At 41.3% G+C, this 27,791-nt stretch overlaps 1 long non-coding RNA gene across 3 annotated transcripts; it reads left to right on the top strand.

Moving 5' to 3' along the window:
- Window positions 1-27,476, top strand: LOC125910265 (uncharacterized). Of its 3 annotated transcripts, XR_007453914.1 has the most exons (4): window positions 1-1,603; window positions 7,017-7,199; window positions 15,813-15,880; window positions 17,297-27,476. It is a non-coding gene; the product is annotated as an uncharacterized LOC125910265 (long non-coding RNA). The 3 variants fall into 3 exon arrangements; XR_007453915.1 differs by having other exon boundaries at window positions 15,813-27,476; XR_007453913.1 differs by lacking the exons at window positions 15,813-15,880; window positions 17,297-27,476 and adding an exon at window positions 11,918-13,823.
- Window positions 27,477-27,791: the final 315 nt, after the last annotated feature.

Here is a 27,791-nt window from a genome sequence, read left to right as displayed (position 1 = left end):
TTTTGCCCTCAGCCTGCCTCATGCTCCCTTATCAATTATGATGGCTTTTGTAAAAAAAAAAAAAAAAAAAAAAAAAAAGAAAAGAAAGAAAAAGAAAAAAGGAAAGTTTTAGTTTTTATATATATTTTTGCTTTTTACACATTTGGTGGTTTTGCTCTCTGTAGTTTCAGTCACCTGTGGTCAATCATGGTCCAGAAACAGATGATCCTCTTTCTGGTGAATGGTGAGAAAGTGTGTAATAGCCTAACATTACATCACAGCGTCTGCATTTTTCACGTCCTTTCATTTTATCATCTCACATCATCACGAGAAGGATGAGGTACAGCGTAATATGAGATATTGAGAGAGACCACATTCACATAACTTTTATTGCAGTATGTTGTTATAATTATTCTATTTTATTATTAGGCGGTGGTGTTCATCTCTTACTGGCCTAATTTATAAATTATCCAAGGTATGTATGGGATAAAATGTGATATACATAGGGTTCGGTGCTATCTGAGGTTTGAGACATCAACTAGGAATCTTAGCATGTTCCCCTGTGGACAAAGACAGCCACCTGTAATTCTCCTTTGTGAAGTGTTTATTCAACTTTTTGCCATTTATTTTCCTATGTGAATTACCCTGGCTTTCTTTCATTGCATTATAGAACGTCCTTACGCATAATCTGCATATGAATCACCTGTCAGAGATATGGATGGCAAGCATCTTTCCCATGTTATGACTTGCCTTTTTACTTCTTATGACTTGCCAATGATGTCTTTCAATGAAAAGAAACTCTAAATTTTAACGCAGCGCAATTTATTGCTTTTCTACTTGTTTTAGGATGGAGACGTGGGTCAGAATAGCTTCACAGCTATTGTTCTTGCAAAGCGATTAACGAACACGGCTTTGCATTTTGAATGCTTTGTATTCTCCTTTTTAACACTGGTGTCTAAACCTTCTGCCCTTTTCTCCATGTTGCATTCGATTTCATTTCCAGTCATAGCAGTTTTTAACTTATGGGGGGGCTGGGGGGAACTTTGTCCTAAAAGGAAGCTTCGGTCTATTGGTTTTGAGATTTGAGTGTTCATAGTACCAAGATGGCTCCAGCTCGCTCAGACCTTACTAGGCACTCACCTAAAAATTGAAATGTGCAAAAGTCCTTGCTAGTCTCAAGGACTGCCATACCTCTGAGTACTTTTTGGAAATCTGAGTTGAGTTGTTTGGTTCGTTAGGTTTTTTTGTTCTTTTTTTTTTTTTTTTTTAATCTCAGATCCATCCGATGCCCCGTGCCTCCTTTGCTGATATCATGTAGGTCTTGAAACTGTCAAGTTTGTCCTCACCCGTTTATATTTTGAAGTTCATGGGGATGTCATGTTACCTACTTTGGGTGACTTATGTTATAGATAGGATTTGGTTATGCTTGCCTTCATGAAATGATTTGGAAAGATTATATATGTGTATAATATATATAGTCTTCATCATCTTCCTTGAATTTCTCTCACTACAGTTATTATCCTCATCGTGCAGAGGGGGAGCCAAGCCCTTAGAGAATCTTGGTCAAAGCCAAATAATGGAAACATGTGGATTAAGAATCAAGCCTATCTCTACGAACTCTAAGGTTTTAATACCTTGTACTACTTACGTTTTTACTTCCTCCATTCTATGGCCTACTTATATTATTTATATTATTGATTGATTGATTGATCGATATTTTATTTTTAAGTAATCTCTACACCCAATGGGGGGCTCAAACTCACAACCCTGACTGAGATCAAGAATCGCATGTTCTACTGACTAAGCCAGGCAGGCACTCTTATTTCTCTTTCTTTTCATCTAATTAAAAAAAAAAAAAATCCTGTCTGGCATGTTTCAGAAAGTATATAATATTTTAATAATCTTGTGTAAACATATAATTTATAAATAAATAAAACTAAATTATTGGAAGCTGTTCAAAATACCTTAACTGCTGAGTATTCACAGGGTTTTTTTTTTTTAAATGTAAAGATCTAGTAACTTAATCAGTGTGTATTAAACTATGTAATAGGAAGTTTGAGTACTTGCTATCATGAAGAAAATAAGAATCCTGACAACAAAGATTCATTTTCATCTTCTTTATAATAGCCAGTTGTTATAATGTGAGGAAACACAATGAAAATACATGAGAAATTATAAACAAGTGTTTTCATATTGTGGATTCTGATGCTGTAGATATCCAAATTTCGTAGGCAACCGAAAATACAAATTATTGAAGTTTCGTATCACATTAGCCAAATTGGGAAAACAACATCTATTTGGAGAGATAAACATTTGATGGAAATTGGCTCAACACTACACGTCAGGCTATTTTTTCCCTTCTTTCACTGTTGCTTAAAAGTATAATAAAGAGAAGTACAGTGAGAATGCCTGGAAGAATAAAGTCTCCCAGAATCATTAAACACCACCAGTTGGATCATAAGCAGAAACATTCAGTGAGGTTTAATTTGGAGGCAGGGTTTCCTTCTTAGGTCAAAAACGATAGGATGCATTAAAGAGACTCCTTTGTGTTGGTTGCTATGGCTGTTATAACAAATTACCAGAAATTTAGCGTCTTGTTTAGACATATTTGGGGGCACCTGGGTGGCTCACTCGGTTGAGCATCCGACTCTTGATTTCAGCTCACGTCATGATCCCAGGGTCCTGGGATCGAGCCCTGCATCGGACTCCATGCTGAGTGTGGAACCTGCTTAAGGTTCTCTCCCTCTCTCCCTCTGCCCCTCTTCCCCGCTTGCATTTTCTCTCTCTCTTAAATTAAAAAAATATAATAAAACATTTGGGGGCACCTGGATGGCTCAGTGGGTTAAGCGTCTGACTTTAGCTCAGGTCACAATCTCACCGTTCATGAGTTCAAGCCCCACATTGGTCTCTGTGCTGACAGCTCAGAGCCTGGAGCCTTCTTCAGATTCTGTGTCTCCCTCTCTCTCTGCGCCTCTCTGGTTCATGCTCTGTCTCTCAAAATATATTCTCTCAAAAATAAATAAACGTTAAAAATATATGTATAATAATATTTTTAAAAAAAGCAGGACAAATTTGCCTTATAGTTCTAGAAATCAGAAGTCCCAAATGATCTCACTTGGCTAAAACCAAGTTATCAACAGGACTACATTTTTTTTAGAAGCTCTAGGGCAGAATTGGTTTTCTTGCATTTCCCAGCTTCTAGAGGCCACTCCCACACCCTGACTCCTGACCCCTCCTCTATCTTCAAAGCCAGCAATGTTGTGCAGAGTCCTTCTCATTCTACCTTCTTCTGGTTGTCTTTTCCAATTCCCTATTCCACGTGCAAGGACTTTAAAACACTCTGTGTGTGTGTGTATTCATATGAATATATATATGTATATATATATATATATTGATCAGCAACCTTGACTCCCCTTTGCTATGTAGTCTAACATAGTCACAGGTCCAGGAATTAGGATGTGGACCTCCATAATGGGTCGTTATTCTGCCTACCACACTTACTAAGGTTTTCTAACCTAAATTGACAAGTTCTGATAGAAGTACATTTCTCTCTTGTTTTTTGAGGGGATTCTGTCATCCATATTTATTTTCAAAGCAGAATATCTTTTTCTTTTTTTAATTTTGCTAATGTTTTATTTATTTTTGAGAGAGAGAGAGAGAGAGAGAGAGAGAGTGTGAGCGGGGGAGGGGCAGAGAGACAGAGGGAGGCACAGAATCTGAAGCAGGCTCCAGGCTCTGAGCTGTCAACACAGAGCCGGACGCGGGGCTCAGACCCACACAACATGAGATCATGACCCAAGGCCGAAGTTGGTCCCTTAACCTACTGAACCACCCAGGCGCCCCAAAGCAGAATTTCTTATGCTCGTGTCGATTAAGCCCACGCCTTCACATGGGCAAGTGCATGCACACATATATACATACACACAGGCCTACTTTATTTAGGTCCCTGAAAAAACAATATTACGTGAAAAAAAAACACATCCTATTTATTTAAAAAAAATTTTTTTAATGTTTTATTTATTTTTGAGACAGAGAGAGACAGAGCATGAACGAGGGAGGGTCAGAGAGAGGGAGACACAGAATCTGAAACAGGATCCAGGCTCTGAGCCATCAGCACAGAGCCCGACGCGGGGCTCGAACTCACGGACCGCGAGATCGTGACCTGAGCCGAAGTCGGCCGCCCAACCGACTGAGCCACCCAGGCGCCCCAACACATCCTATTTATAATGAGAACATGTCTTCATCGAGTCTCGAATGCAGTGTGGGAGGATATAAAGAGAATCAAACTAAGAATCAGAAAATCGATGTTCTCCACCCGATTCTGCCCTTTTGTAAACTTTAATGTAAAACGTTAGTAGTAGCAGCACTTGAAAGAGCTGTGTAGACAGTCATGGACATTTAGTTATCTTAGAGGTATTCCCCATCATTAAAACTCCATTAAGGAGGCTCCCAGCCAACTAATGGTCAGGTCCCGAGGTAAAGAACTGAAGGAAGATAATCCTGTTGTAAATTGAACCGAGAAGGAAATGCTTTCATATGGTAAAGCCAGGATGGGAACCAAATAAAAGCCAGAACTCTAAAACTCTAATTCTTGATGTCATGGCTAATACTAACTCTTGAACTGTTGAGTAGGAAGGTGCAGTACGTGCTACCTAAGTGTCTCCACTAGGGTAATAGGATGAGATACTTAGGAATAGCACCCTACAGACTGGCTTTGTGCATGAAACGTGTCCAGTTTTCAAGATCCTGGCATTAGATTAGCCTATTTTGTTGTGCAACAACGCTGCCTCAATGTTCAGCCAAAGTGGATGTTGAAACTCGTCATTAGATAGAGTTTCGGCTTCTATTTCCCCAATTTTCGATTTCACACACCCATGTTATGCTTGTCTCCTATCATTTCAGAAAATCCCAAATTGCCAATCGTAATTGCATAATTCTTTTTGAACACGCTGTCAAAACGAGAGGCTTAAATCTAAAAATTCAAGTCCTTTCAATTGATTGGTTTGGGGAATTTGCTCGCTGCATTTGGCCCAAGATTGGATTGAAGTCGTTGATTATCTTAATAGTATACTTAAATTTGAACCACACAGCTTCATTACTTTTGATTCACGCTAGGAAATGATTATGTCGGAACTGGAAACCGTAAAGCTAGAAATTGTACAATAATAGAAATACCACTTAAGCTGTGAGTAGCAAAGGCAGACTTGAACCTTGCTGAAACCTCAAGCCAACAACCAGCGGCATTTCTTTTGTCTCCAAATCTCTTTTCTCTTAAAAATCGGTGAGCTGCGCGGAACTCCGTCCGCCAAAGAGATATCAGGTGCACGCATTTGGAAGTGCCCATATGCTTTTCCGCAAACAGACAACAGGACAGGCTAATGAGAAGTGTTCGCCTGAGGAATTCATCACGTTTTAATAGGTTTGTCATCTTGACATGAGGGATCACGTTAGTCATCATTTCCCACAAAGGTGAATCCCTGCACTGGACAGCGGTTTTGCATTTTAATGCTTGATGAATGAAAATTCCACCGCCGGCGTCTACTCCTGCCTCCTACTATCATTTAGGACATACATTTAGCCGGGCTCAATTTTGCAGAGAATTTTTTTTTTTAATGCCAAGACCAGGAGAAAAGTTAACTTCTAGCTGTGTGAACTGAAGTCAGTTCGTGCCACTGGGTCTTGCTTTTCTGATTTGTCAAATGGGGGCTTTGTGTGGAGAAAGTCTGGCAATTTCATGCAGATAGAAAGTGATAAGAGAAGAGAGCTAGACCAGCTGTTCAAGCAATTTGGAAAAGCGCAAGGTATTTTCTCTCATTATTGGAAATGAGACATTTTTGTGTCGGATTAGGATAATCCATACTGTTTAATGTATAGATTTCTATATTGTGAAGTAAGTCCAGGTTACATTTGAATTTTCTTTTTCTTTAAGCCTAAAGACCACATGCCTTTATTTTTTTTGTTCTGTTGATTTTAGTCCGTGTTTCAACTCCTCCGGGTTTGAGCTCAGGATGCCAGTGCCCCATGGGCACCCACCTCATTTCCCGCCCACCTGCTACTTCTTCTCTTGGGTCCTATCTACAGCATCCGGGGCCACATGCCCTTCTCTTCCTTGATTTTCTCTCTGATTATGCTGAAGTATGTCTAGAAACAAACTTCTAAGACAGACTATATAGAAAGTTAAGTATTGGAGCCTTTTACCGTCTCAAAATGTACTTATCTAGTACTCACCCTTGTCTTAGGTCAAACGTTCAGTGTTGATTTCACGATACTCCCTTGTTATAATCTCTGGGAAACTTCTTTGAGTTTCCGTTTCAATCTTTCAATTAATTGTCTAGTTTGAGGGGCGCCTGGGTGGCTCAGTCGGTTAAGCAGCCGACTTCGGCTCAGGTCATGATCTCGCGGTCCGTGAGTTCGAGCCCCGCGTTGGGCTCTGTGCTGACAGCTCAGAGCCTGGAGACTGTTTCAGATTCTGTGTCTCCCTCTCTCTGACCCTCCCTCGTTCATGCTCTGTCTCTCTCTGTCTCAAAAATAAATAAACGTTAATTGTCTAATTTGACGAATCGTAGTTTAAATTTGTTATTTTTCCCATAGCATATATTTCTGTTGTTGTTGTTGCTGTTGTCATTGTTGTTGTTGTTGTTCTTCTTCTTCTTTTTCTTCTTCTTCTTCCTATATTCTCAAATCTGAAGGTAATAGAATGTTTTGTTTTCAGTTTGTGCTTTTTTTTAACTTTATTTATTTTGAGAGAAACATAGACAGATGAGCGGGGGGAGGGGCAGGGAGAGAGGGAGAGAGAGAAGGAGAGAGAGATTGAGAGAGAATGAGAATCCCAAGCAGGCCCCACGCTGTCAGCACCGAGCCCGATGCAGGGCTCGATCACACGAACCATGAGATCATGACCTGAGCGGAAATCAAGAGTCGGATGCTTAACCGACTGGGCCACCCAGGCACCCCTCTGTTTGTGTTTTTACATGTTTTCCTGAGTCATCTTTTTCTTTCATGTTGGTTCTTCTTTCACATTACTTTTTTCCTCACAGGTCTGTGGATCCATTGTTGATTCGTTTTATTTTGGACCAAAGAACTCCATTGGCCATTCTAGGCAAGAGCTGCAGTTTTCTCTGCTCAAGGACAAGTAGGTCCTCCTCAGGATAAGTCTGCCTTTGGAAGAAGATCTCTGTCTGGGAAGATTGTGCCCACCGGCAGCACAGGCTTCTGTTCGGGTAGGTAGTGAGTCTGGTCCAGCCTATGGGTCCTTCCAAACACTGGAGTAAGAAAGACTTTGTTGTGAGATTGCCGTCACCGCGCTATGAATGTTGATGTTACTAACAGATGACACTTAGGCTGTTCTAAGTATTTCAAACAGAATAATTATTTAATTCTCAAAACAACTAAGTGAGGTAGTGCTATAATTATCCCCCGTCTTACAGATGAAGACAGTGAAGCACAGATAGTTAAGGAAATCGTTCAAGGTCGTAAGGAATAGACCTGAGCTTTAAATCCAGCCAGGCTGGCTCTGGAGCCTGTGCCCTTGACTGTTACATCTACTGCCTTAAGAAAAATCCGTTGGTATTCTCACAAGAAGAAATCTTGAGTTTTATGGGTCAAGACCATGCTGGCTTGCTGCGAATCCCCCTTCTCCCAGAACCTCTTCTCCTTCACGCCCCTTTGAGACCTTGCCAACTTAAAGCTGAGCTTTCTGAGTATCGCCAAGGGCGAAATCTCTCCCTTCTCCAATCCACCTGTGGGGGGACGCCACTGGTGCCATCTCCTATTGGGTATCACCCCTACCCTGCTCTCAGCATGTTCCATTCACCCCCACCCTGTTCCCTAGCTCTCGTCTGTGATGACTCCTCCACTCTCTCAGCTCTTTCGCGTTTATTCTCTCTTGCACGATGCTCTAATTTTAGTAGCTTCCCGTTAAAGACGAGCCATCCCGCCACGTTCAGTTAACCAGATTTGATGAAACCAACTTAACCCCAACGTTTGGCCCTTACTTACATATTTATCTGTTCAAATGATTGAAAAACAACCTGTGTCAATTAACACCACGACATTATTATTCTAAACTAGTAATTAGCTTTGATTAACCCGTGCTAGTCTAGTGATAAAGACAGGAATGTAGTTTATTGTTTCCAATACACCTAGACTTCAAGATGTGCTTTGATACATCGAGAAGCCTAGGCATAATAACACGTCTGAAGACACTTGCAATTTTATTCGGAAAGGGTCATACTGTAAAATTGTATTCAATTTCGACTCGTTCCTTCCATAATTTTTGAATACTGGCTGTGGACCTAAACACTGCGAGAGTCTTAAGATCTCACACAGGAGAAATTCTCTGCCTTTTGAAGCCCCATAATTTTTTGTCACAAAGCTTCATGATAGGTCTATTTCTCAGGTTTTAGAGAGAAGTTCTACAAATATAATAAAAGCTAATATTTTAAAGTTTAAACTTTCTTATTATTACTTAAAAATGAACCAGTGAAGTCAGTCCATAGACATTTCAAGTCACCGAGTATTATTTTCTCCTAAGAGGGAAGGATCAGTAGAATTGTAGCCAGAAACTTTACTGAAAGTCAATGCCACCTCTTTGCACTTATCAGGGCCAATCTTGCTCTGCATATTTTTGTGGTATTCGCCATGCATTGTTAACGGTGATTGTCATGTAATTAAATCACTGCTCATCACAAGAGCCTGTTTTTATGCTGAGATAAGCATCAGAAGCCTGCTGCAGGACCCCCAGATCAATAAAGATGTTCCCAGTAGGATTACAAAGAGGCTGGGGTTGAGCAGGGCAGCAGAATTAATTAGGAATGATTTCTCTTTTTCTTTCTACTTTCAATATATTTTTAATTGTTTTTCCATGTTCAATGGACTATGCCCCCCTCTTTTTTTTTTTTTTTTTTTAATTCTACACTGATGCTCAGACACTTCTGTCCTGAGATCTGTGAAGGCTGAGCTCTTAATCTTTCTCACTTTTGAGTCATATCCGCAACTTACTTTAGTCCCACTTATCTCTGAATTTCATCATTTGGAAAGAAACTTTGGAAGAGAGTTGGCCATCCAGTTTCAGAAAGCTATTTGAACATTAAAATACAAGCTTTGAACTGCAGGTGGATTTCTTGTTTTAGTTGGCATGCTCTTAAGAAAATGTGACATCAAGTTTTTAGAAGTATTAGTGTATTCTACAATGAGACGCAACTCGAATCAAATGTGAATTTTATTTGTTTATTTATTTTTAATTTTTTTTAAAAAATCTTTATTTATTTTTGAGACAGAGACAGCGTGTGAGCAGGGGAGGAGCAGAGAGAGGGGGAGACACAGAATTCAAAGCAGACTCCAGACCCTGGGCTGTCAGCACAGAGCCTGACACGGGGCTGGAACTCACGAACCGCGAGATCATGACCTGAACCGAAGTCGGACACAGCCGACTGAGCCACCCGGGCGCCCCTCAAATGTGATTTTTTTTTTTTAAAAGAAAACTCCCTGGTCTTCCATTCGCTTGCGTGGGACACCTCCTTGTCGAGTGACATGTGAAAGTACCAGGAGCTTGAAGGCTCATTTTTTTTTTTTTTTAGACGGGAAACGTCGTCTTCTAGCAATAGGTATGTCCCAGTGCAGACGGGGTTGCCGTAACAATGAGATCTCCTGTATTCCTAATTTCAAGGATTATTGAAATTCCTGGCTGCAGCAAGGGAGACCAGAAAATCAGCAACGCCGCAGCTGCAGGAGGTAGGATTAGTGGGGAAAGAGAGGCGATGGTTTCCAAAGGGTGAAAGGTGATGGGAGTATTTCCAGAAATTGAGAAATCTATTACACAGAAGAGGAGAAAAGAAGGAAATAATCAGATATTTCAGAACACGGGAGAGAAAGTGATCAATTAATGGTGACCCCCCAATGCCCTGATGGTAAGATTCTATTGTCAGGTGGACATGGTCACAGATGGGCCTTGACAGAGCAATAGATGGGTCGAGTGGGGACTTTGATTCTTCTTATATTCTCTGGTCTTCAATAATTAAATCATGCGTACATTCTTCCAATCAACCCACACTGAGTGCCCACTCGCAGGGGTTGATAGCATTTAAGGGAGCTATAGCATCCCCTTTGCCATCCGAGTTCAGACCAAGGGATAGATGCAGGAGTCAAACAAATGGAGGTGAAAATGTTTTTGTATTACTGCTGCTGAACAATTGAGGCTAAGTTTCTGAATACTGAACCCCAGAATTACATAGTCAGACCCAGGGGCGCCCGGGTGGCTCAGTCGGTTGAGCGTCTGACTTCGGCTCAGGTCACCATCTCCCGGTTCATGGGTTCGAGCTCCGCGTCGGGCTCTGTGCTGACAGCTCGGAGCCTGGAGCCTGCTTCTGGTTCTGTGTCTCCCTCTCTGCTCCTCCCCTGCTCACACGCTGTCTCTCTCTCAAAAATAAAGATTAAAAGAGTGTTGGATGACAGAGCCCTCCCCACATGGGGGTATTGTCTGATCCTGTAAGACTCAGAGCAGAAAGGAGCAGAGCCAAAGGCCCACTCCGTGTAGACAGGCAGATCCCAAAGAGAAAGAGGAAGTAGATCGAGTGGCTAGATCTCCTTCTTCCTCCCTGGGGAGGCATGTTGATAAAGGTGCTGGAGGGAAGTCAGGAGGGTTACTCCAACAGAGCTCTCCTCAGGGCGGTCTCTTGAATAGTGGACTGGGGCAAAGGACCATTCCCATTGACTAGGCTAGACACACATCTAGATACCTGCCAGGCCGGAACCGGATATATAGTTCATGCCTTCCAAGAGCTCTCAGTCCAGTATGGCGAAAGGAGCAGTGCGCAAACAATAGTAATACACGTGAGCAATTTTCTTTTCCAACACGCGGGGCGTGTTGGACAACATGGACAATAGCTGGCCCCAACCTAGCTTTTATTTATTCATTAAAAAAAATTTTTTTTTAACGTTTATTTATTTTTGAGACACATGGAGACAGAGCATGAACGGGGGAGGGTCAGAGAGAGAGAGAGGGAGACACAGAATCTGAAACAGGCTCCAGGCTCTGAGCTGTCAGCACAAAGCCCGACGCGGGGCTTGGACTCACGAACCTCGAGATCATGGCCTGAGCTGAAACCAAGAGTTGGATGCTTAACCAACTGAGCCACCCAGGCGCCCCTACCTTTCCTGCTTTGACGCCTACACGTCCTTGGTTCCTCTGCAATGACTCCATATTGTATCAGAAGGATGCATAGGCTCAGCTCAGCTCTTCTTGAATGGAGACATCCTCATCCCCAAATGTCTGGGGCACCCGGGTGGCTCAGATGGTTAAGCATCCAAGTCTTGATTTCGGCTCAGGTCATGATCTTAGGATTGTGAGATTGGGTCCCATGCTGGGCATGGAGTGTGCTGAAGGCTCTCTCTCTCTCTCTCTTTCTCTCTCTCTCTCTCTCTGTCTCTCTCTGTCTTGGTCTCTGCACCTCCTTCTAAAATAAAATAAAATAAAATAAAATAAAATAAAATAAAATAAAACAATAAAATAAAAATAAATGTCTTCTAACATCTAACACGGAGGCTTTGCAGGTGGACATATAGAAGGGATATTAAGTTAAATGGAGAGAAGCTAAGCTCCCCTCCATTGATGACCGGTCAGGCTTTTACTGTCTTCTCAATTCGCGCTGGGTGCTGAGATATCCCCACGCCCAAAGAAGGAAGCATCGAACCACACACTTGTGCAACTTCCCCAAGCCCTATAGCTATAGTGCCTTCATTTCTCCACACAGACCTGCAAGGGCCATTTACCATTTCAAGGTATTTAAATCTAGAAGGTGGCAGATGTGTTGTCCAAGGGAATTCGGGTTTTCTGAAAAGTTCCAGAGGAATAAGGAATGTCATTATCTGCTCCCTGCCGTCGTCGCACCATCCCTACATTTTTGTATTTTTCATAAAACAAAACCTTTTCCCTTCGCAGTAGAAGCTCTGAGTGACCTTCGTGCTGTTTATTGCCTTCCTGGCTGTATTGAAACTCCAAGCTGTGCCGTGGGATTTCTAAAGGACATGGGCCTCAAACCTGCCAACCTATCAATTTAGCGGGGAGAAAAAAATAAACACGAGTGTGCCTCTCACATGCCTGAGATTGTGTTTGTGACTAACCTTCAGCACAGACCACACTGTTCTCTAAGACAGACCTATTCTCGGAGAGTTTAGATCAACTTTCCCCCGCCCCTAGCCATCTTGGACCTTACCCCTGCTTGCTTTCGTCCCTCAAGATGGAATTGTCCCTTCTCTGCCCACAAGTAGCTCTTCTCTCCAAGGACGGTGATATAATGTCTAAAGCAAACCACGCCAGCCCACGAGTCCCCAGTAGTGGCTTGGGAGGTGACTTTCAGTGTAATGAGGTCTTGCGGGCACTAGGGCCCCGAAGAAAATTATGCGACAGAGTATACCCTTGGCAACCCTCCAACTTCATATCTGATGCTCTCCACGGGCAATCAGTTTCTTGGTTTTTGTTTGTTTGTTTGTTTATGAGGATTTGGGGCTTTTAAAATTTGATGAATCGAAAAAATACCCTCCCTGGTTCTTTCTTCTGCTTATGGAGTGTTACTCTCTATTGACCATAGGCAAGAGACCCAACCAGGACCGGAAGTTTCCTAGGTTTCAGATATAGGCATTGAAGAGAGCTGTTAGATTTCTATCTCAATTTGCCAGGCTGAAAGGGGCTCCTGGCAGCTATCTTGTCTGCCAAGTGGACAAAATCAGCCTGCAGAATCAAATCCAATAGACATGACACTAGGAGATGGGAGGGAGCTATTAGGTTCCCCTGGGACCAAAGCAAGGCTCATCCCCAGATATCCCCGTTATCCGATTCAATCATTTCCCCCTCTGCATAATGTACATCGTGTTGGGATTCTGTCACTATGACATGAATCTTGACTAATGCAGATGATAATGCAAAAGTGCTTTCTCCTGCTAATTTACAGATCTTTAATTACATATAATACTGAGCCTTAATTCGTGCTTCCTGGATATTTCTATTTCTTCCTTAATAATTTCTTCATGGTCTTCGCCCATATTTGACAATTTTCTTTTTTGTTTTGTAATAGCTTTGTATATACTTAGAGTATTAGTCTCTTTTCTGTCATATGTGTAGCAAATATTTTTTTCCCCAATTGTCATGTTTTTTGACTTTGATAGGTTTTCTTGGCGAATAAATGTTTCTTTTTTTCTCTTCTGCATTCTGCCTTTGGCATTATGCTTTAAAAAGTCCTTCCTAATTCAACATTGTTTTTCAAGTGAGCAGGCAAAATGAAATTTGAAAATCAATAGCATTCGTCTATACTTGGAATAAGGATTCAGAAAAGGAAATAAAAATTATGATACCTTTTAAAATAGCAACCAAAGCTCTAAAGTGCCTGGGTTTTACTAATAAAGAATAAGCAAGCTTGTATGAAGAAAACCCTAACAGAATTGGAGGACACACAAGAAAAATAAAGGTTAGATTAAAGAAAGAGGCATTCTTTGATGGGAAAACGTAATAAGAAACTTGAGATGAGTTCATATCTACTTAAGGGGTATAAATGGTAGGTGTTTTCTTTTTTGTTTCTAAGTTTATTTTGAGGGGGAAGAGGCAGAGAGAGAGGGAGAGAGAGAATCCCAAGCAGGCTCCACGCTGTCAGCACAGAGGCTGATGCGGGGATCAATCTCAGGAATCATGAGATCATGACCTGAACTGAAACTGAGTCAGATGCTTAAACAACTGAGCCACCCAGCTGACCCTTTCTTCTTCTTCTTTTTTTTAAGTTTATTTATTTATTTTGAGAGATAGAGAGAGAGGGAAATGGTAGGTGTTTTTGTTGTTATTCTTTTAACATTTATTAATTCTTTTTTTTTTCCAACGTTTTTTATTTATTTTTGGGACAGAGAGAGACAGAGCATGAACGGGGGAGGGGCAGAGAGAGAGGGAGACACAGAATCGGAAACAGGCTCCAGGCTCCGAGCCATCAGCCCAGAGCCTGACGCGGGGCTCGAACTCACGGACCGCGAGATCGTGACCTGGCTGAAGCCGGACGCTTAACCGACTGCGCCACCCAGGCGCCCCTAACATTTATTAATTCTTGAGAGACAGAGAGACAGAGCATGAGTCGGGGAGGGGGCAGACAGAGAGGGAGACACAGAATCCGAAGCAGGCTCCAGGCTCTGAGCTGTCGGCATAGAGCCCCATGCGGGGCTTGAACCCACAGACTGCAAGATCATGACCTGAGTGGAAGTCAGATGCTTAACCAATTGAGCTACCCAGGCGCCCCTAAGTGGTAAGTGCTTTTGAAAGGGCTTCTCACCGTGTTAGCGTTTCAGATGCTCACTAACCCTAAGGGGGAATGCTATTAACAACATCAGAGTGGATGCTGGGTGGGGTTGGAGTGTATGAAGCCAGAGAAGTAGAATGGGAATGAGGACAGGGAGAAAAAAAAAAAAAAAAAGATGGGAGAATGTGTTTTTACAGACTGATGGATGACAGTCATGAACTAAGGAGTATTTTTATATCATGTTTGTCCCTGATGTCCAACAGTGAGGAAAGCATAAAGTGAAGTAAAACAAAATGAAAAAAAAAAATCAACCTATATTATCTTCTAGTACTTTTAATGTTTTATTTTTATTTGGCAGAAATTGTGAGTGAAGTACAGACCTTATCAGGTTTTCTCTCCCCCTAAAATTATTTAGCCAATTGCTGAAATACATTTTATGAATAATTCCTTCTTCCCCACTGTTTTAAAATGCCAAGTGTATTTTAGAATAATATACATATGGATCTGTTTCTGTCTTTTTTGTTTGTTTGTTTGTTTGTAATGATCAGTCTGTCTTTTCTTACACCGGAGAAAAACTTTAAGAGAGATCAGCTTTATACAGGTCTTCTGGCTTCCCGTTCGATCAATCACCAATTCGCACTCATTCTACCTTCTACACGTCTGTCAAACCCTTCAGTTTCCCATTTCCGGCGCCCTCACTCTGGTCAGTTGCACTACCATCTCCCTCCCGGAACACTGCTGAGCTCACCACCGAGTCGCCCTGCGTGCATTTCCCACACAACAGAAAACAATACACTCCTTAAGCCATTCATTTTATTGTGTCACCTTCCCTGCTCAGGACCCTTAGGGAGACTTTCACTGCACTCAGATAAAATCTATTCCGTGTTGCATGGTCTGCATGTGGCCCCGGTTGTTTCTCTCCCCCCCTTAACCCTACGTCTTTCTCTGGAGTTCCATTGTTTTGTTGACGCTGGACTCTTTTTGTTTCTTGATTGTGCCAAGATCTTTTCATTGTAGCCCTTTCAAACCCGCATTCCTTCTCCTGGGAATTCTTGTTCTCTTCCATCCTTCTTTAAAAAAAAAATACATATATATATATATATATATATATATATATATTTATCTATTTTGAGAGAAAGAGAAAGAACAAGCAGGAGAGGGGCAGAGAGAGAGGGAGAGAGAATTCCGAGCAGGTTCCTCACTGACAGCGCCAAGCCCGATGTGGGGCTCGATCTCACGAACCGTGAGATCATGATCTGAGCCAAAATCAAAAGCCGGAGGCTCAACCGACTGAGCCACCCAGGCACCACCCCTCACCCCCACCCCCCCGTGCCGCCTTCCTTCCTTCAGTCAGGTTAAATGTCACTTTCTGCCAAGACCTCGGATGAGCTGCACAGACAGCTGAAGTAAGCTGTGTCCTCCAGGTTGGGGATAGAAAAACTGTAGCACCAAACACTGCTCCCCACAGCCTGTAGCTTTCTTTTAAAACACTTGTTACTGCTTGTGATTGGATATTTACAATATCAGTGTCATCACTTTTTACTCTCTCTCTCCTTCACTTAGGCCGTAAGCTCCTTGAAGGCCGGGCCATGTCTGTTCTGTCTCGATCTCCCACAAGCAAAATGCACACAGTAGGTCTTCAAGTATCTACTGAATGAATGGTGAACATCTGGTTGGTCATGTTATTCCCTATCCTTCTTCATTTTAAACAGTTCCAGGCTATCTGTCCCAGCTTCTTCTTCTACCTAAACGTTCAGAAGATTTTTTTTTCCATGCTCGAAAATATCCTACTGCGATTTCATTATATTCGTAAACTATTTGTGGATGATTTACAATCTTTGTGATACTAATCTGTCAATATGTGAACATGACATAATATTTTACAGCTTTAACATTTTTTTTTTACTGTTTATTTACTTTTGAGAGACAGAGAGAGACAGAGCACGAGTGGGGGAGGGACAGAGAGAGAGGGAGACACAGAATCCGAAGCAGGCTCCAGGCTGAGCTGTCAGCACAGAGCCCAGTGTGGGGCTCGAACCCATGAACTATGAAATAATGAGCTGAGCCAAGGTTGGATGCTTAACCGATTGAGCCACCCAGGTGCCCCTATAGTATTGTTTTTTACCTCATACGAATTCTACTCAGTTCCTATGAGGATTATTTACACTTTATTTTATATTTTTGGTTGCAACTGGGTGCAATATTTTTGGAAAGGAGGGATCCTTTTCTTATTCTGTTTTCAAAGTAGATACATTTTTAATACAGGATCTTGCTGGTATTTTCTATGTTTTTAAAATGTATTTAAATCAAGCGTTTGCGCTAATTAATAGATCTTACTAACTTTTCTAGGTAGGCAGTCATGTAATCTATGGACAACTTATTCTTTTAATTTTTTTAAATATTTATTTCTTTTTGGGAGAGAGACAGAGACAGAGAGTGAGCAGGGGCAGAAAGAGAAGGAGACACAGAATCCGAAGCAGGCCCCAGGCCCTGAGCTGTCAGCACAGAGCCCCACGTGGGGCCCGAACTCACAAACCACAAGACCATGACCTGAGGGGAAGTCGGACACCTAACTGACTGAGCCACCCAGGCGCCCCCGGGGCAACTTATTCTTTATCCCTTTCATTATTAGAACTATTATTGCATTTTCATATTTTATCTCATCAGTTATCATTTACACAAGAATTTTAAATAATAATAATCAAATGAGATAATTTCATCATGTTTGTCGTCCCAAAGAGAATTTATTTGTTCACCATTAAGCATGATGCAGTTGCTACTGTGGCATAGATCCATTTTCATGTTAAAAAGCAATGTTTAGAGGCGCCTGGGTGGCTCAGTCAGTTAAGCATCGGATTCTTTATTTCAGCTTAGGCCCCACAACCGGGTGGAACCTGCTTGGGATTCTCTGTGTCTCTCGCTCTCTGTCCCTCTGCACCTCCCCCCTTCTCTCTCTCTCAAAATAAATAAATAAACATTGAAAAAGCAATTGGTATCCCTTTTACAAAGAAATTTTGTATGAAAAACGGTATTCAATTTTATTAAAGGTGCTTGAATCCTCAATACAAGAATTAGAAAGAACATGATTTGGGGGCCACAATCTTGAGCGTTCCAATCTGAGCAACTTCATGGACACCTTTTCTCTGACGACGATGTCGGGATCCACACAAAACACCACTGGCTATTAGCTTCGCTGACTTTTCCTGGCCTGCAAACCAAGTTCACTGGTTCATCGGACGTTTTGCTGCATGCTGGTCTCTTCATTATGTTTTCCTCTGATTTGGCTACAATTTAAGAAAGGGTCACACCTCAAATGTTCATTTTGCAAATAAGGTGGCTGAAGGAAAAAAAAAAGTGATGTTAAGTCTCACATTTTGGAGATACTTGGGCTTCTTCACTCTGAGATAGAAATGTATCTTCCAATTTGCTCGGCCCTCTAAGCTCCTGCAAAATTAAATGTGAACGTTTCCATGAAAAGTAAGTTATTATTATTATTTTTTTTGCTGGCTTTGTGTTCCTCTTTGTTAATCTGCTCATGTGGCCAAAAATTACACAGAAAATTATTGCGAGAGCTACAGCTCTTGGAGCATTTTTGTCCCAGGGAATGGATTCCCTTTTCTTCCTTATTACGAAGAGTATTGAGTGTGTGTGTGTGTGTGTGTGTGTGTGTGTGTGTGTGAGTGTGTGCGTGTCTGTAGATGCATTTTGAAGCAAAAACTAAATCATAGGAGTCATCCCACAAAGGCCATCCTGCCACCGCCCACAGTTCATTGGCCCATCTCTCTCTCCTCCCCCCACCCCACCTCATCTCCACCTCCCAACCCTGCAAGTAACTGGCAGTGCTCTCCTCCTCCTCCCTGGGCCTCTGTTATCCCAGCGGCCGCCGCAAACTCATTCCTCACTTTCACCAAACTGATTTCTGTTTGCGGAGCAGCTGGCGGGAGCTTTCCGAGGCCAGGAGCTGCCTGAGAAGCAAGCCTGCTTCCTTCCACGGTCAGGGGGCTTTTAGAAATAACACCCTCCTTGGAGGAAGTCAGAACAGCAACAGGAAAATAAGTAAAACCTATTATAAAACAGTTGTCCCAGAACTTGGGCACGGCGCTGGGTGGAGATCGATATACTTGTGAAGGTTAAATCTATTTTCACACTGTGTTCTATTTCACAGTTTAATGGTGTTTTAATGTGTCTGTCACCGAGCCCCTTCATGTTATGCAGGTAGGGCCTTTACAAAGGAGAAAGAACCCGGCTTTTCAAGCTTCGCTGTAACATCTTATTTACCAGCTGCGATCTGACATTTTCTTTTCCCTTCCAGAGCGACGGCGGGTCTGGCTCTCCCTCTCAACCCCTCTGGCTCTCCTTCCAATCCTCATTTGTACTCCTAATTTTGCGAGGAGGCAAAGTTGAGACCCTGAGCGAGATTCTTAGGTATCTCTCTGAAAAGCTCTCCAGCATAGTTAGCCGTATTTAAGAAGAAGGTAACTAAGACCTTTCTGATTCGTCCTCCCCGTGTCCTCAGTTGGCCTCCTACATTGTGTGGGGGATCCCAGCTGGTTCTGGCCAAGCTCACTGCCCTCCCTCTCCTGCTGGGGTTTCCTGCTCAACCCCCAACTTTGTCTCTCTCTCTCCACCTTACACGTCAGTGAGCACGTGGTCAGGGGTCTCGCTTTGCTTCCCCACCCTCATGAGAGAAATCCTGACTATCCTTGCCTCCGAAGAGATCTTTCCTTCTACCTTGACACAAGTCAGCCATGGGAACTGTGTTAGTTTTTCCCAGGGCTGTTGTAACTTGGTGGCGTAAAGGTAACAGAAATGTGTCCCCTCGCAGATGTGGAGGCTGGAAGTCTGAAACCGAGAGCAGGCAGGGCCATGGTCTCTCTGAAGTCTCTACGGGAGACTTTCAATTAACTTCTAGTGTTACGGGAAATCCTTGGCTCTCCTTGGTTTGTGGACACCTCCCTCCCACCTCTGTCTTTCTCATTATATAGTGTTCTCCCAATGCATTCTCTTCTTATGAGGATACCACTCATATTGCATGAAGGGCCAGCCTACTCTACCATGACCCCATCTTAACTAATTGCATCTGCGATGGTCTTATTTCCAAAACATGGTCACAGGCTGAGGTCCTAGGAAGGATGTGAACTTGGGGAAATGCTATATGTGATAGTTAATTTTATGCGTCAACTTGACTGGGCCACGGTGCCCACCTTTCTGGTCAAAGAGCGTTCTGAATGTTCCTGCAAGAGTGTTTTTGATGAGATTACCAGTTAAATCTGTGGACTTTGAGTAAAACCGATTGCCATCCATAATGTGGGTAGGCCACATCTAATCAGTTGAAGGCCCAAATGGAACAAAGTCCTGCTCTCTTCCAGGCAAGAGCAAATCCTGCTAGCTAACTGGCTTCAGACTTAAACTGCATGATTAGCTCTTCCTGAGTCTCCAGCCTTCAAATCACCCTGCAGATTTGGGACTTGACAACCTCCATAACTGCATGAGCCAATTCCTTAAATCTTTTTCCCTATTTACACACACACACACACACACACACACACACTGGCACACTGGTTCTGTTTCTCTGGAGAACCCTGGCTAATATATTATCTAACCCAGTACAGCCCTGTAGATAAAGTATATAGAAAGTGTCCTGTGGGAAAACACATATTATTTAATTATGCTCGATAAGGAAGAAACAGAATTTAGGCACTCAGATTTCTGGGTTAGAGTCATGGAACCAGCATGACATCTCCCTGTTTGTCATGAATTCCAAATGGCTGGGTTTTCAGTGGAATTCAAATTATAGGGAGGGGAGGGCACCTTGACTAGGTATAGCTTATAGCAGAAATTTCCAAAGGATGGTCCTTGGAGATATCTGAGACTGTTGCAGAGGATCCACAGAATTAAAACTATTGTCATAATGATAGTTTTTTTTTTGCTTATTTTAATTGAAATTGACCTTTAATTTTTTTTTTTTTAATATTTATTTACTTGTGAGAGAGAGAGACAGAACATGAGCAGGGGAGTGGCAGAGAGAGGGAGACACAGATCTAAAGCAAGCTCCAGGCTCTGAGGTGTCAGCATAGAACCCGATGCAGGACTTGAACTCTCGAACTGCAAGATCATGACCTGAGCCGAAGTTGGACGCTTAACCAACTGAGCCACCTAGGCGCCCCTTGAATTGACCTTTAAACTGATGAAACCGATGTGTAATGTGTCTGAGCATGAGTCAATGTATTCCCCTCTGCCCCCAGACATTGTTTCTTTACTAAAGTGGACTTTCAAGGCAATAAAAGCCAGTTTTATTTGAGAATGCCATTAGGAGAGCAATGAAAATTAATAATTGCGTTAATTCTGACATTTTTTGTTGTGGCAAAATCAGAAGTTCACCCGAAGCAGTTTTGTGTCTTATCAGGTATGATGGTTACCTGGAGGAAAAGGCCTTGTGTGATTGAGTTGCTAGCTGAACTAGCCACTTTTTTCATGGAACAGTATTTTTACTTGACAGAACAATTAACAAAGTGTACTTACTCAGACTTAGGCACTTGGCAAACATTTTCTTGGAAGTGAGTGACGTGAGTCTGTCACTTAAAGGTAAATGAGAGTATTTGTTACAAATGATGAAAGGCAGACTTTCAAAAGAAAATTAGAATTTTAAGGGTGCCTGGGTGGCTCAGTCAGTTAAGCCTTCAGTTCAGGCCATGATCTTTCAGTCTGTGAGTTCGAGCCCCACGTCAGGCTCTGTGCTGACAGCTCAGAACCTGGAGCCTGCTTCCCATTCTGTGTCTCCCTCTCTCTCTGCCCCTCCCCTGCTCACCCTATGTCTCCCTCTTCCTCTCTCAAAAATAAACAAACATTTAAAAACATTAAAAAAAAAGAAAATTAGAATTTTAGAGAACTTGTGTCTGCCATTATGAGCTTAACAGCTCTCTTATGAGGCTCACAGTGATGTTGATTGTTGATGAACATGATTATTACTGTATCATGAAACATATCAAGGTTTAGAATGTTTGCCTAACACAGTGAACTATTGTTTTCCAAATGACAAAGGCAAGATATTACAAAAATCACATGTGAGTAATAGATCCATTCAAACAAAAAGACGAACTAATGTATGTTAATGTTCATTCATGTAATTTCAGATTCCACATTGCAACTCACCTTTAAAAATTATTACTTGTCAAGTTTTGGTGTAATATGATAAAAGAATACCTATAATTATCAAACAGGCTATTACAATACTCTTTCCTTTTCTAACCCAGACAGATGGTAAGACCAAACATTCATCATATTCTTGAACCAAAACAATATATTTTAATAGGCTGAATACAGATGGAGGTGGAAGCCCCAGTCTTCTATTAAACCAGACATTAAAGAGTTTAGCAAAAAATGTAAAACAGTGCTACACTCCTCACTAATTATTTGAAAATACAAATATGCTATTTATTTTAACATGTAGTAGATTTGTTATTATTTTAGGTGGAGACATAACTACTCATAAAAATTCCCAATTTTAATTTCCAATACAGCAAATATTGATATAACCCATATAAACAAAAGCTCTTTGGAATCCCCCCCTCAAATTTTAGGGTGCCTGGGTGGCTTAGTTGGTTAAGAGTCCAACTCGTGACTTCAGCTCATGTCATGATCTCATGGTTCATGGGTTCCAGCCACACCAGGGCTCCATGCTAATAGTGCAGAGCTTGCTTGGGATTGGTAAGGCCTTTCAAATAATTGAATCAGGCCCACCAAGATTATCTATTACAGCTCGAAGACAGATTTTCTAGGATTATCTCCTTTGCTTCAAGTGAACAGATTATGGGATTTAATGACATTGACAAAATAACTTCATTGCAACACAGATTTTAGTGTAAACAAATAAATGAAAGCTATTGTCTAATCAAATTGACACATAGAAAAAGACCATCACAGTCCACCCCTTATCAACCTGGCATCCATACACATCTCTTTAAACCATACTTAAAATCCAAACATTCATTCCTGAAGGGTTTGAGCTATTTGCAATCCTACCTCACTGGGTTGTGGTAGTTTTCCACTGACTTCAATCATAGAATGTGGTAGTAATAAGAGATAACCCTAAGGGATCTCCCTTATTCCAGACATATTCTTACATCCATTTTGTAACTCATTTACACTTTTAATCAGGAACAATCCTGCTAGCCAGTACAGTAGCCTCCTTATTTGTCTATTGATCGAGACCCTTGAATTGCCCAGTGGCTGGGTGACATCTTGATTATACTGGACTGCTTATATCATAGATGGAACAGCACTATGTTCTTATTGGCAATAGATAATTAACTCTACATATAGATCTGTCTTTCCTGTGTGCCTTACTCTTGCCAAACTACCATCTGTGGGCTTACAGAATACGTATTGTCCTTTGTTTTACTTGGCATCCTTACTCTTGGGATTAAGACCCAAGCAATGGTCACTCACTGAGACAGCAAAGACTTGGAGAGGAATACTTCGCAATCAGTTGTTGGACAAATGAGTTGCATGTTACTTGGATAGGTCAAAAGATGTGCAGATAATCAATATATAGAATGTTTGAATCATGGGACTAGATGACAGAGAGAGAAAGAGAAAAGTAATAGAGCGCTCCCCCCACCCCTTCCCCACAACCCTTGAAGGGAGATATATAACAGAGAGAAAAGAAACAACCAGAAAGATTAAGAAGTAGTTACCACTGACCTGAGGGGCTAAAAATATGTATCTTTCTGAAGACTAACTCACTTTAAGTATTTTGAATTTTGTAGTGTTTCACAAAGAGAATCATGCCTTCTGCTGGTCTGCCATGCAAACAAATGTGGGAATCATGGTAGAAAATTTTGTGCTACAAACCAAATATTTATTGATCTCTGCTACAAAGAAATGAAAGAGTAATGAGGGCTGAGGATAACTCATTCATTCATTCAATAAGAGGTTTTTCAGAAAATAATACATAAGTGACATTAATTTAGGCATGACGAATACAAAATTTAATAAAATTTGCTTCCTCACTAAAGGTAATTAAGAAACGTTTTGGTGGAAATATAAGACCTGACTCAGCATTTTATTTCGATAGGGATCCAGGAGAAGACTGAGAAATCGCAGATTTGGATTTAAACATCTCATCACAGGGTTTAACAATGCTCAGTGAATATGAATTTTGGAGAATTAAGGGAAAAAATGACCAGCTCAGTTAACTCCTGGGATATTTCGAAACATTTCACTTCTCCTAGAATTGAGACACTTTTTTTTTTTTTATCACCATTTTGCACTTTCCCAGGGAGGGTATGAACCAGCTGCCTATTGAGCAAAAATATTACCATCCAATTAATATTTTGGAAGCAGTGACAGACTATCCTAACCTCCTGGCTCAGCAGTCTGTTCTGAGAGTCTGATCATACAGGAAGTGAGATAAACGTGGGGCCAGTCAGTTCATCAGGCCCTCACCACAAAAGAGCAGAGGCCACTTACTGAAGTCTGTGAATCACAGAAGGCTGCAGCAGGGGATTTTGCATTTGAATTATGAATATTTAAATAGGCTTATTAAAACTGTGTCCACAGAGAGCAAAAATGCATTTGCTTTTAAAACAGTTAAAAATATAAGAGGTAGTGCAGAACAGTCTCTAACTCATGGAATTTGGAGTCAGAAGACACAGAGTGGATCCCTGTCTCCAGCACCTCCCAGCTATGTGGCATGGGGAAATGAATTTGACCTCTATAGGTTTTATCCAACACTCCACTTCACTTATTCTCCTTCATTTGGTAACAACAACAACAACAACAACAAAAGGAGCATGGTCTTTAGAGCCACTCTGTCTAGATTTGAATCCTGGCTCCATGATTTCATAACTGTGCATGTTACTTCATCTCTCTGTGCCTCAGTTTACCTATCCATAAATGGTAATGATGCCAGTAGCTATGGCAAGGCCTTTTTGTAAGATTACATAAGTTAATTCATATAATATGTTTAGAACAGTGTCAAGCACATAACAAGCAAAAAACAAATGTCAGCTCTGACATGAAATACTATGTCATTAGTGTATGCTAGAGCCGTGCTTGGTGATCAGACGAATTAGTGAACAAGATGGACAGTCTTTGCCCCCCGTAGAGACAATTAGACACACAATGACAAAAGAGGGGCTATGAACATTTAGTATGGAGACTGCAATGTTAAAGAAGCTCCTAAATTAGTGTTAAGGGGTCATGGAATGCATTCAAAGAGAAGTGAAGTTTAAGCTGAGGCATAATAGATAGATAGGAATTAGCCGAGAACAAAAAGGGGAAGGATATTAGAGAGAAAGAAAATATGAATATGGGTGGGAAGGATGGAGGATGGACAGAGAGAGAGGGAAGGAAGGAAGGAAGGAAGGAAGAAAGGAGGAAAGGAAGGAAGGAAGGAGGAAAGGAAGGAAGGAAGGAAAGAAAGAGGAGAGAAAAACAAGAAAGAAATGAGGAAGAAAGAGAAAGAAACAAGGGAAAAAGAAAGGAAGAAAGAAAAGAAAAGTCACATGTCAAGTTGTAACAGGGAAAGGCTTAGAATGAAGTTTGAAAGGCCAGGTCACAATTCATCTCGAAAAACGTATTAAGGAGTTTGAACTTTATTTTATAGACATCAGAGAGCTCAGGAAGGAATGATGATATTTCCATTTTTTGAGTTTATTTATTTATTTTGAGAGAGAAAGACAGAGAGAGAGAGAATCGATAGCAGGCTATGTGCTGTCAGTGCAGAGCCTGATGCAGGGCTCAATCTCACAACCCTGGGCCTCAGCTGGAATCAAGAGTTGGACGCTCAACCGACTAAGCCACCCATGTGCCCCAATATTTCTGTTTTGGAAGTACTCTGGACTGACAGGGATTAATGGGAACCATGACTTGGAGTGGTCAAGCAAAAGCAGAGATACCACTAAGGTGGTTGTTACAGCAAACCAGGCAAGGGATGATAGTGTCTTGAGGCATGATAATTCAAAGATATATTTGAATCATTTTTAAGAAAGAGAAACACAAGTCTTTGGTGATTGACTGGATATGGGGACTAAGAAAGGGAATACTCAAGGCTGGCTCCAGACTGATGGTTTGTGCAAGAGGTGCCTAGTGATGACCTTCACTGGCATGGGTGGGGGGACATCAAATGTAGGCTAGGTTTGGCTTGGATGAATGAGAAAAGAAAATGTGTCTTATTTGGGATCTATTGATTAAGGATACCAAGGGCAACAACCAACTAGAATTCTCCAACGGGCAAGGGAAAGGTCTGGGCTGGAGACACAGGGGATCTGTCCATATGGAGGTGGGTAATACAGAGAATGGGTAATACAGAGAATGAGAGAAGAAGAAGGCCTTCCTGGCGGGGAACCTGGAAGATACCATCCTCAAGGGTGGACCTAGGAAGAAAATTCTGGAGAGAAACTGAAGTGTTATTGCAGAGAAGTAAGAAAAGTGAGAACGTTAAATGCCATGTAGGCATTTAGGCACTTTCAAGAGTTGAAAGTGTTCTTTAAAGTGGGAAGGAGGAGTAGTCAAAAATGAAGAGGTCTGCAAAAAAATCAGGTAGGAAGAGGGTTCTACAGCTTGGAGGCCATTGACAACTCTGGGTAGGGCAGTAGTAGTGAGGTGAGGAGGTTTGTGTTGTTGTTATTGCTGTTGTTATCATTATTTTGCTATTAACTTATACGAGTTCTTTATATCTTTTGAATATTAGCTTCTTATCAGACACGTGGTTTGAAAATATCTTTTTCCATTTCATAGGCTGTCTTTCCATTTTGTTGGTGGTTTCTTTGGCTGTGCAGAAGTTTGAGTTTGTTGTAGTTCCAAAGGTCTATTTATTTATTTTTTAATTTTGTTTCTTGTGCTTTAGGTGTCACATCCAAAAACCCAGCATCAAGGCCCACATCAAGTTGCTGTATTCCTGTGTTTACTTCTGGGACCTCCATGGCTCCGGGTCTTACGTTTAAATCTATCATACATGTTGAGTTAATATTTTGTGAGTGGTGTAGGTACAGTTTCACTCTTTTAATTTTTCTTTTTAAAGTTTTATTTATTCTTGAGAGAGACAGTGAGACAGAGTGTGAGCAGGGGAGGGGCAGAGTGAGAGAGGGATACAGAATCGGAAGCAGGCTCCAGGCTCCAAGCTGTCAGCACAGAGCCTGACGCAGGGCTCGAACTCACGAGCCGTGAGTTCATGACCTGAGCTGAAGTCACACGCTTAGCCGACTAAGCTACCCCGGCGCCCCCAGTTCGATTCTTTTAAATGTGAATAATCAATTATCAGAGCCCCATTTATTGCAAAGACACTCTTTTCTCCATTAAGTGTTCTTGGCCCCCTTGCCAAATACTAGTTGACTGTTTATGCTTGGGTTTCTTTCTGGGCTCTCAGTCGTGTTCCATCTCAATTCTGTTTTACACCACCACAGTGGTTTTTGATAACCTTAGCTTAAAATCAGAAAGTGTGATGCCTCCTGCTTCGTTCTTTCTCAGGATTGCTTTGGCTATTTAGAGTCCCTTGTGGTTTCCCGTAACTTTTAGGAATGTTTTTTTCTACTTCTGTAAAAAATGCCATTGGAATCTTGGTAGAGGTTGCATTGAATCTTTTGGTAATATTGACATTGTCACAATGTTAATTCTTCCAATCCATGACCATGTAATACCTTTCCATTTATCTGTGTCTTCTTTGATTTCTTCCATCAGCATCTTATAATTTTTAGGTTAGAGATTTTTGCTCTCCTTAGTGAAATTTTTTCCTATGTATTTTATTGGGGTTTTGTTTTGTTTTGTTTTGTTTTGTTTTTAGGTAGGCTCCAGGCCCAGCATGGAACCCAACATGGGGCTTGAACTCACAAACTGGGAGATCGTGACGTGAGCTGAAATCAAAAGTCGGTTACTTAACCAACTGAGCCACCAGGCACCCCTCTTAGTTTTTGCCTTGTATGTTGGATACTCTAATGTGAGACATTATCTATGTCTCTTTTTATAATTTTTAGTTTAAAATCTATTTTGCTTCATATAAATATAGCTACCCCTGCATATTTTTGTTACCATTTCCTTGAAATGTTTTTTTCTCCCATGTTTTCACTCTTAGTCTGTGTGTGCCTATAAAACTAACGTGAGTCTCTTGTAGGGAGTTTATTTTTGGATCATTAAAAAAAAAAACGATTCAGCCATTCTATATCTTTTAATTGGAGAATTTAATCCATTATGTTTAAAATAGTTATGAATAGGTAAAGACTTACTATCGCAATTTTATTAATTGTTTTCTGATTATTTTGTAGGTTCATTGTTCCTTGTTTCTTATCCTTTTGTCTTTCTTTGTATTTTAATGTATTTTGATATCAGTATGCTTTGAATTATTTATCACATTCTTTTGTGAAGTCACTACAGGACTTTTCCTTGTGGTTATGGTGAAGCTTACATAACATATCTTCTTTTTTTGATAAAACTTTCTTTTTTCTTTTTTTAAGAGAGTAGGGGGAGAAGGAGAGGAGAGAAAGGATCTTAAGCAGGCTCCACACCCTGCACGGAGCCCTAGGTGGGGCTCGATCTCATGACCGT

This window comes from Panthera uncia (genome assembly GCF_023721935.1).
Source record: "Panthera uncia isolate 11264 chromosome B3 unlocalized genomic scaffold, Puncia_PCG_1.0 HiC_scaffold_1, whole genome shotgun sequence".
NCBI lineage: Eukaryota > Metazoa > Chordata > Mammalia > Carnivora > Felidae > Panthera > Panthera uncia.
This window is presented reverse-complemented; position numbering and strand designations above follow the sequence as displayed.